This window comes from Pseudorasbora parva, chromosome 6, assembly GCF_024679245.1.
Source record: "Pseudorasbora parva isolate DD20220531a chromosome 6, ASM2467924v1, whole genome shotgun sequence".
Taxonomy (NCBI): domain Eukaryota; kingdom Metazoa; phylum Chordata; class Actinopteri; order Cypriniformes; family Gobionidae; genus Pseudorasbora; species Pseudorasbora parva.
This window is the reverse complement of record NC_090177.1, coordinates 49628948-49639548: the sequence shown is the minus strand read 5'-3', so window position 1 is coordinate 49639548 and position 10601 is coordinate 49628948. Positions and strand designations below refer to the sequence as shown.

Below are 10601 nucleotides of genomic sequence, written 5' to 3'. Positions count from 1 at the left end.
GCACAGACAGATAAAGAGGCACAGACAGATAAAGAGGCACAGACAGATGAAGAGGCACAGACAGATATAGAGGCACAGACAGATATAGAGGCACAGACAGATAAAGAGGCACAGACAGATATAGAGGCACAGACAGATATAGAGGCACAGACAGATAAAGAGGCACAGACAGATATAGAGGCACAGACAGATAAAGAGGCACAGACAGATAAAGAGGCACAGACAGATAAAGAGGCACAGACAGATAATAAATACACATACCTCAGCTGTGAATCGTGAAGTGCTTGCTGTAGTTACAGAATCCTCAGAGCAGTTCTCTATGGCTGTCATGTTGTCATCATCCTTGCATGGAGGCTGTAATAAAGTTATATAAAAATAGTTACAAGTCTTTACTTATTAGACAAGGTCCCCACCATGCCAAACCTGTGAAGTGTGTGTACCAAAGGGTTTGAATGGCTTTCCTAAAACTACAGGTCCCCACAATGCACATTATTATTATTATTATTATTATTATTATTTTATTTGTAGAAACAAAAGACAAAAGGGACAATACATATTAATGAACATTTTTCACAAATGTAAATATGCCAGATTATAGCCAAAGGCTAATTTCCATCTGCAGACCCCCAAGCAGGTAGATGTTACACATAAATTCACATAACTACATACAGACACACTATGCACAGGCTATATACAGAGAGGAAAGGACAATAACAGTGATCACAACATACAAGCCCATAATACACTATATCCATGCTATACTAACTCCTATTACACAACCCATATCACACTGATAGTTCTATCCCATTTATTTTTATAAAACACTAACTCTATTTTACATCTGGTATATATACTAACGATTACTAAACATGCTCGCATATTTGTGTGTCCCTCAACCATACCTTTAAACGATTCCTAAAAATAGGCAAACTTGTGCTTTCCCTCACTGACTGAGGGATAGTATTCCAAAAGCTCACCCCCTGATACGATAGAGCGTTCTGTGAATAAGATGTCCGCCTAAACGCCAAGACACAGTCACCCCTCATATTGGCTCTAGTCACTCGAGACCCGACAGCACTGATAGACTTTTGTTTAATAAAATCACTCAATGGTGGAGGCGCTAGACCATGTATAACTTTATAAATTAGACAGGCTGATTTAAATAATTTGAAATTCGCAAAATTTAAAAACTTATATTTATCTAAAATATTACAATGATGGTATGATGAAGGTTTCTTATCTAATATTTTCAATGCTCTTTTGTAGCATACCTCAATTGGCACAATCGCAGCATAACTGGTATAAGACCAACTTGTGACACAGTACTCAATATGAGCCAGTATCATAGAGTGCAAGAATGTAATCGCTGCTGTATCCGTTAATGATGTACGAATTTGTTTAAAATTTCGTAAATTAACATTTACAGTATTCACAACTTTTTTGATATGTTTTTTAAAAGATAATTTTGAGTCTATCAGAACTCCCAGATACCTAAATTCCTCAACATTAGTTAATTCTTGTCCACCCAAGCAAACTTTTACTGTGGCCACAGTTGTTTTAGGTTTACAAAAAAACATTGATACAGTCTTTTTAACATTAAGACACAAGCATGAATCATTCAGCCATTTTTGCAAATCATTTAAAGCTAATGAAAGCTGATGAGCTGCATCCACAGCACTTTTGGCATGTGTAAAAATTACCGTATCATCAGCATACATAATCGTGTCAACATTTTTGCATACATTGGGCAAACTATTCACATACAGTGAAAATAGCAGAGGTCCTAAAATTGATCCCTGAGGAACACCCTGTGTATATTGAAGATAGGGTGACTTACAATTCTTTATTTGCACACATTGTTTTCTATCCGATAAGTAAGACTGTATCCATTTAACTGTTTGATTACTAAAGCCAAATGTTAACAGTCTAGACAAAAGCTTAAAATGATTCACAGTATCAAACGCACGCTTAAGATCAACAAAAACAGCAGCAACATAACTGTTTTTATCTAAATAGAACTTCACCTTCTCGACAAAAACACAAATAGCCGTTTCAGTTGAGTGAAAAGATCGAAATCCAAATTGCATAGGGTGCAGACCCGGGTTGGAATCATTAAGATGTACAATGATAGAGTTGGCGACCCACTTCTCTGCTATCTTAGAAAAGATAGGAAGTATGCTAATAGGTCGATAATTAGCAGGGTCTAGTTTATCACCCGATTTGTATATTGGTATGACATTTGCAACCTTCCAACTCAACGGAACGACTGCCTGCGTAATCGACAAATTAATTAAATGGGTCACAGGCACTAAAATACAAGATTTTAAAAGCTTCAGAAGATTGGTATCAAATCCAAAGACATCCCTTGCTTTAGATTTTTTTAATTTAGAGATTATGTTGTCTACGTCATTTTCTGTAATTGTTTGAATATTAAACTTAGAATTTAGAGTTACGGCATCCATATAAAGGTCAAATTGGGCCATATTTTGTTGAGAGTCACAAGAGCTAGAAAACAATTGAGCGATCTCATCAATGGTATTTTGAAAATAATAGTTTAATTTAGTTGCTAGGTTGAGAGGCTCTGATACCAAATCATTAGCAAATCTGAGTTCAAAGTCTTTATCAGCAATATGTTTACTTGTACCCAGGAGTTTGTTAATATTTTCCCAAATCAACTTACAATTTCCTTTGGCACCATTAATTACAGACATGAAGAAATTTGCTTTTGCCATTCTCAAGGTTTGTGTGACTTTATTTCTTGCGGATACAAAATGTAATCGATCAGTAGTTAATCCAGATTGTAATGATTTTTTTAGTAATTTATCTCTGAGTATCATAAGCTGTTTACACTCATTATTGATCCAAGGCAAGGAATAAACTCGTTTCTTTAAATGACCCACTTTCTGAAATTGACACAGAACCATTTTAATAGTAGAGTATATTAAATCACAACATTGATTAGTGTCATCACATAATACTATACTAGACCAGTCAAAAGTATTTAGAGCTGCAATTAAGCATTGTTCTTGGCTCTTTGGAATAAACGTTTGTTTTATATTAATGTTTTTACTGACACTTCTCAATCGTTTTTTAGTCAGCTTTCTAGAAAAGAATATGGCATTGTGGTCAGACAAGCCAGTTAGGAAATTGTAAGTTTTTATTATTCTATCTGGTTTGTTAGAAAACACCAGATCTATCAAAGTTTTAGAACGATTTGTTATTCTAGTGGGATCACTGATCATTTGTATTAATCCAAAATTATCCGTAATTTCTTTCAGTTTCTTTCTGTCACTTTTGCTGTCCCAATTTACATTTAAATCTCCCATTAGAATAACCTCATTATTAAAGTCACAACAACTCAGAAGTGCTTTAAATTGATCATAAAAATCTACTTTTGCTGACGGCGGACGATAAAGACATAGAATAGTAAATGACATTTCTGTTGAAAGTGACACTTTAACTCCAACACATTCAATTGATATTTCATTAGGCCAAATTATTTGTGTACATTTTAAAGAGTCCTTAATATAAATTAACACCCCTCCTCCCTTCCCTTGATGCCTATCTTTTCTAAAGACATTGTAGCCCTGTAATGATACCACTGCTTGTGGGGAAGAGGGTTTAAGCCAAGTTTCTGAAAGTCCTAAGAAATCCACATTTGAGTTAAAGAGAAGATGCTCTAATTGTTCCCTCTTAGGGGCCATACTGCGTATATTCAGATGGCCTCCTAAGAGCCCTTTATTTTTACACTGTGGATCCCATATAGTCCTGGCTTGATTAAGAGTCTGAAATAACTTACTTGATCGATGTTTTTTAAATACCGGGTTCCTTTGTGTGCACATGGATATGATGCGTTGTGAAGCCATACTAGGCATAGATGTAACAGAATCCTGTAGTGGTGGAATTAGCCCAGATAGTTGCTGTAACCCAGGTAGCAGTGATGGTAATAGCCCAGGTAGCTGCTGTAACCCAGGTAGCGGAGAATGAATTAGCCCGGGAAACTGTTGTAATCCAGGTAGCAGTGATGGTATTAGCTCAGGTAGCTGCTGTAAACCAGGTAGCAGTGATGGTAATAGCCCAGGTGGCTGCTGTAACCCAGGTAGCGGAGAATAAATTTGCCCGGAGAACTGTTGTAATCCAGGTAGCAGTGATGGTATTAACCCAGGTAGCTGCTGTAACCCAGGTAACAGAGGTGGTATTAGTCGAGGTAGCTGCTGTAAACCAGGTAGCAGTGATGGTAATAGGCCAGGTGGCTGGTGTAATCCAGGTAGCTGTGATGGTGTTAGCACAAAGAACTGCTGTAGCCCAGGTAGCAAGGGTGGTGTTAGCCAAGAGAACAGCTGTAGTTGTGTCACAGGACTTAAAACAGGACCAGGATTTTGCTCAACATCACCGGCCAGAAGTAGTATCATCAAAAGATTCACAACCCCAGGGAATGATCTAGATGCTGTTTGAACAAGTTTACCTGGGGGCGGTCTAGCTTGTCCACAATCCAGGATTCTTGAATACAAAAGATGTTGGCTCCTCTTGGCTGGATAGAGAGTTAAGTTATCCATTTTCCTTGGATATGTTAAGCTCAAGAGAATGTAAAAGGACAGGAGAAGACCAGACAAACATAGCAAAGTCCAAGGGATTTTGATGTACTTCTGTTGCAAACAAACGGGACCTGCCAAACCATGTGGCTGCACCCTGGCGGCCATCTTGGAATCCTCCTCCAATCTGCCAAAGTGGCTAGTGGGAGTGGCTGCCGCCACTCTGGAAACGCATTACTCTGGAAACGGTGTGTAAGACTTTCCTATGTCAAAACCGAATATAAGAAATTAATAGACAGACAGAAAGAGGCACAGACAGATAAAGAGGCACAGAAAGAGACAGACGGATAAAGAGGCAGAGACAGATAAAGATGCACAGACAGAGACAGACGGATAAAGAGGCACAGACAGAGACAGACTGATAAAGAGGCACAGACAGAGACAGACGGATAAAGAGGCACAGACAGAGACAGACGGATAAAGAGGCACAGACAGAGACAGACAGATAAAGAGGCACAGACAGAGACAGACGGATAAAGAGGCACAGACAGAGACAGACTGATAAAGAGGCACAGACAGAGACAGACGGATAAAGAGGCACAGACAGAGACAGACAGATAAAGAGGCTCAGACAGATATAGAGGCACAGACAGATATAGAGGCACAGACAGATAAAGAGGCACAGACAGAGACAGACGGATAAAGAGGCACAGACAGAGACAGACGGATAAAGAGGCACAGACAGAGACAGACTGATAAAGAGGCACAGACAGAGACAGACGGATAAAGAGGCACAGACAGAGACAGACAGATAAAGAGGCACAGACAGATAAAGAGGCTCAGACAGATATAGAGGCACAGACAGATATAGAGGCACAGACAGATAAAGAGGCACAGACAGAGACAGACGGATAAAGAGGCACAGACAGAGACAGACGGATAAAGAGGCACAGACAGACAGACGGATAAAGAGGCACAGACAGAGACAGACTGATAAAGAGGCACAGACAGAGACAGACGGATAAAGAGGCACAGACAGAGACAGACTGATAAAGAGGCACAGACAGAGACAGACGGATAAAGAGGCACAGACAGAGACAGACAGATAAAGAGGCACAGACAGATAAAGAGGCTCAGACAGATATAGAGGCACAGACAGATATAGAGGCACAGACAGATAAAGAGGCACAGACAGAGACAGACGGATAAAGAGGCACAGACAGAGACAGACGGATAAAGAGGCACAGACAGAGACAGACTGATAAAGAGGCACAGACAGAGACAGACGGATAAAGAGGCACAGACAGAGACAGACAGATAAAGAGGCACAGACAGATAAAGAGGCTCAGACAGATATAGAGGCACAGACAGATATAGAGGCACAGACAGATAAAGAGGCACAGACAGAGACAGACGGATAAAGAGGCACAGACAGAGACAGACAGATAAAGAGGCACAGACAGAGACAGACTGATAAAGAGGCACAGACAGACAGACGGATAAAGAGGCACAGACAGAGACAGACGGATAAAGAGGCACAGACAGAGACAGACTGATAAAGAGGCACAGACAGACAGACGGATAAAGAGGCACAGACAGAGACAGACGGATAAAGAGGCACAGACAGAGACAGACGGATAAAGAGGCACAGACAGAGACAGACGGATAAAGAGGCACAGACAGAGACAGACTGATAAAGAGGCACAGACAGAGACAGACGGATAAAGAGGCACAGACAGAGACAGACAGATAAAGAGGCACAGACAGATAAAGAGGCTCAGACAGATATAGAGGCACAGACAGATATAGAGGCACAGACAGATAAAGAGGCACAGACAGAGACAGACGGATAAAGAGGCACAGACAGAGACAGACAGATAAAGAGGCACAGACAGAGACAGACTGATAAAGAGGCACAGACAGACAGACGGATAAAGAGGCACAGACAGAGACAGACGGATAAAGAGGCACAGACAGAGACAGACTGATAAAGAGGCACAGACAGACAGACGGATAAAGAGGCACAGACAGAGACAGACGGATAAAGAGGCACAGACAGAGACAGACTGATAAAGAGGCACAGACAGAGACAGACGGATAAAGAGGCACAGACAGAGACAGACGGATAAAGAGGCACAGACAGAGACAGACTGATAAAGAGGCACAGACAGAGACAGACGGATAAAGAGGCACAGACAGAGACAGACGGATAAAGAGGCACAGACAGAGACAGACAGATAAAGAGGCACAGACAGATAAAGAGGCTCAGACAGATATAGAGGCACAGACAGATATAGAGGCACAGACAGATAAAGAGGCACAGACAGAGACAGACGGATAAAGAGGCACAGACAGAGACAGACGGATAAAGAGGCACAGACAGAGACAGACTGATAAAGAGGCACAGACAGAGACAGACGGATAAAGAGGCACAGACAGAGACAGACTGATAAAGAGGCACAGACAGACAGACGGATAAAGAGGCACAGACAGAGACAGACGGATAAAGAGGCACAGACAGAGACAGACTGATAAAGAGGCACAGACAGAGACAGACGGATAAAGAGGCACAGACAGAGACAGACAGATAAAGAGGCACAGACAGATAAAGAGGCTCAGACAGATATAGAGGCACAGACAGATATAGAGGCACAGACAGAGACAGACGGATAAAGAGGCACAGACAGAGACAGACAGATATAGAGGCACAGACAGAGACAGACGGATAAAGAGGCACAGACAGAGACAGACAGATAAAGAGGCACAGACAGAGACAGACTGATAAAGAGGCACAGACAGAGACAGACTGATAAAGAGGCACAGACAGAGACAGACTGATAAAGAGGCACAGACTGTTATATATATATATATATATATATATATATATATATATATATATATATATATATATATATATATATATATATAATATATATATATATATATATATATATATAAATAAAATGTATGACGTTTCAATGCGGGTATGGCATTGTTAACAGGTGATGCAATGACACCACTACAATGGTTAAAATGTCTTATTTTAATTAGAATTTCTTTGGATATAAAACATAGTTGGAAACATTTGGCATAATGTATGGAGTTCAACAAAAATATAGAGCATTGTTCTAGTTGTTTATTTATATACTTTATACATTTCCTCTACTGTACAAATTATAAAAGTTGTCAAATTTTGCCAAACCTTTCTCCAAGGCCAGTGACTTCCTCCATAGTCATATGCGAGTTCCTCTCCAGAAATGATATCTCTTGCAGCGAATAGGCACAAACAAGGTTTCCCCTCAATGATAATCCTTTTCATTGTACAATTTGGGTTTATGTGATCATCATATATAAGGCGGCCAAGGGAGCCATCCTCATGAGTAGCATCAATGCTTCAGGAAACAAAAATTATTCATTTTGTCTAATAAACCACAGCAAGACAAATTTAAATGTGAACAAAATGAAATTACCTTTTTACTGTAAATTTTAAAGTGTATTCATTAAACAAACAAACAAAAAACAAAACACCCTACCTCCACTTCTTGTTCTGCCAGATGAAGTCAAACATAAAAAAGTGTCATGATTGGCCTCTCTTCTTTGTTCAGCTTCAATTAAGGTGATCGTTTCTCCCCTATATTCAACAACAAAATCTCCTTTAATAAAAGGAATTAAGGCAAACACTCCAAAACCTGAAAAAAGGGGGGAGTGGGAGAGAGAGAGAGACAATTGTTAATCCAATTCCTTGCAGACATGTAACTAATACATTTATGGTAAGTAAAATGTAAACAACTTTTAAGCTTTGTAATAGTTTAACCAATGTATTCAACATGCTTTCACAACGCATGCTTATTTCTTTCATTAATCTACAGATAATGTTACTATCACAAAGAGCAATTTAAACTGCTGAAACAAACAATATTCTTTATATTTCAATGGACCCAAATTCCATAAAATAATCATGGTTATTTTTTTAGTATTTTTAAACCAATTAAATCATATGTTTTAACTATGTTATTAACTTTATATTTAACACTCATGTTACCAATCAATCAATCAATCAATCAACTTTATTTATATAGCGCTTTTACAATCACGATTGTGTCAAAGCAGCTTCACAGTGTCAAACAGGGTAATATTGCGACAAAATTAGATTTGGCTGTACAGCCGTACTGGAGAAAACAGTGATGTTATCAGCTTATTTTAATTTATCATATAGCGACAATGTTGGCAGATCAGTATTATAGTTTATAGAATTAAATAAGACCTAATTCATATATTTTATTTGTATAATAAGTTGAATAACTTTAATCATATTTTTAGTGTCCCCAACTGAGCAAGCCAAGCCAAAGGCGACAGTGGCAAGGAACCAAAACTCCATCAGGGCATGATGGAGAAAAATAAACCTTGGGAGAAACCAGACTCAGTCGGGGTGCCAGTTCTCCTCTGGCCTATTAACACACCGTGTAAGATTATTATTCTGGCAACCTTACAGGTCGGAAATCATATTAGATCGGATTATTCAAAATTTTCAGGGTATCACGGAAGAGACAGATTTATTTAGGATGGGGCGTCAATTACACAAGAGTATGAATACATGAAAGATCGGAATTATTGCGCCGAAGACGGGTTTTGAGCATGTCGTGCCAGTGAGGCAAATTCGGAGGAGACACCATTCGACACGGTCTCAGCAGACACTCCAGGATGCGTTGAAAAAATATTATTACCAATAAGAAACGAGTCCTGCTATCTGCTATATCATCATAGTAACAAAAATAAGAAATAGCAGATTCATAATTATTTGGTTGAAGATTTCCTATTCATGGCCATGATATATATTTATATTTCCCGGGCCATGTTGGGAGCGCCGTACTTCTAATCACAATCCAGTCACAACAACAAAGTTCTTTACAAACCTAACAGTTACCTTTATAATCGTTTATGTGTTTGGCCTCCAGTGCGTCGGTCTTGTCGATGCCACGGAGAACATGATCTTCCGCTTCTTTTAATGGTTTTAATCTTCTCGGTCTCATTTCAACAGGCCGTCTCTCGTCGTTCCTCTGGTTCCAGTGATTCAGCGATGTCACGCGGTCTCACAATCTCCCAACACGCCGCAGTTTATAACACTTACAATACGCAGTAACATGCACATGTAAACACTTCAAATTGTATAATGATGTGAAGTTTTAATTTATCAATAGTTCATTCGACACATTCAATATTACGATTCTGATAAAAAACTTTAACGTTAATTAATCTCATTAGAAAACTCCAACATTCTTAAAAATAATTCAAATTTGTGATGTTTATTTATTGAATTATGTAATATAATATTTACAAGTAGGTTAATTACCTGTAAGAATGTACTTTCCCCGTTGGCAGACACTGTTTAAAGAGTTTTTTGTCGTTTAATTAAGCGATTCGCGCATGAGCAGTTGAAAAAATGTGTACCTTCATGTATTACGTCATATCTGTGTGCATAGGTGCAGTTCCGCGACCAGGCTACAGGGGCGCTGTAGAGCAGTGCAGCCTCACACACTCATACACAAAAGTCAGGTTTTTGTTCATGGAGGGGATCATTAAAAAAAACTGCAGTAGGCATATCAGCACCGCCTCCTGAGCCGATTACAAGCAAAACATTGTGGGGACCGGCGATTTGGTCCCCACTATGTTTTTGGTCCCCACTATGTGAGTGTGCAAACGTGTTGAGGACCCCACTATCACTGCATGAAAAGTGGGATTTTCGTCCCCGTAAACGGCCGGAAATCTCCCTGATTTTCGACAATTAACGTCAGTTTACAGCCTGTGTACGTCGCGTTCGTCTGTGCCACATATTGACGGAAACGAACCATGACGTATGTGGAGCTTGCGGAGGCATGCTGGCGCCGGCGCTAATGGCTCTAATTAGCATATGAATAGCAGCTCTGGGCGCCTTGCCGGAATGGCTTGAATTTCCTTACTCAGTATTGGTTGAAACTACTACATTGAAACACACTGTTACTATTGGTCAACCTGGGTAATAAATTAATAAATTTAAACCCCCAAATTATAATTTTGCACACATATATATAT

At 39.4% G+C, this 10601-nt stretch overlaps 1 long non-coding RNA gene across 1 annotated transcript; it reads right to left on the bottom strand.

Moving 5' to 3' along the window:
• Positions 1 to 261: 261 nt before the first annotated feature.
• On the bottom strand, positions 262 to 9712 carry LOC137079098 (uncharacterized). The gene is made up of 4 exons (XR_010905406.1): positions 9457 to 9712; positions 8066 to 8221; positions 7735 to 7924; positions 262 to 354 (listed from the first exon to the last, which is right to left on the bottom strand). It is a non-coding gene; the product is annotated as an uncharacterized lncRNA (long non-coding RNA).
• Between the last annotated feature and the right edge of the window lie 889 nt (positions 9713 to 10601).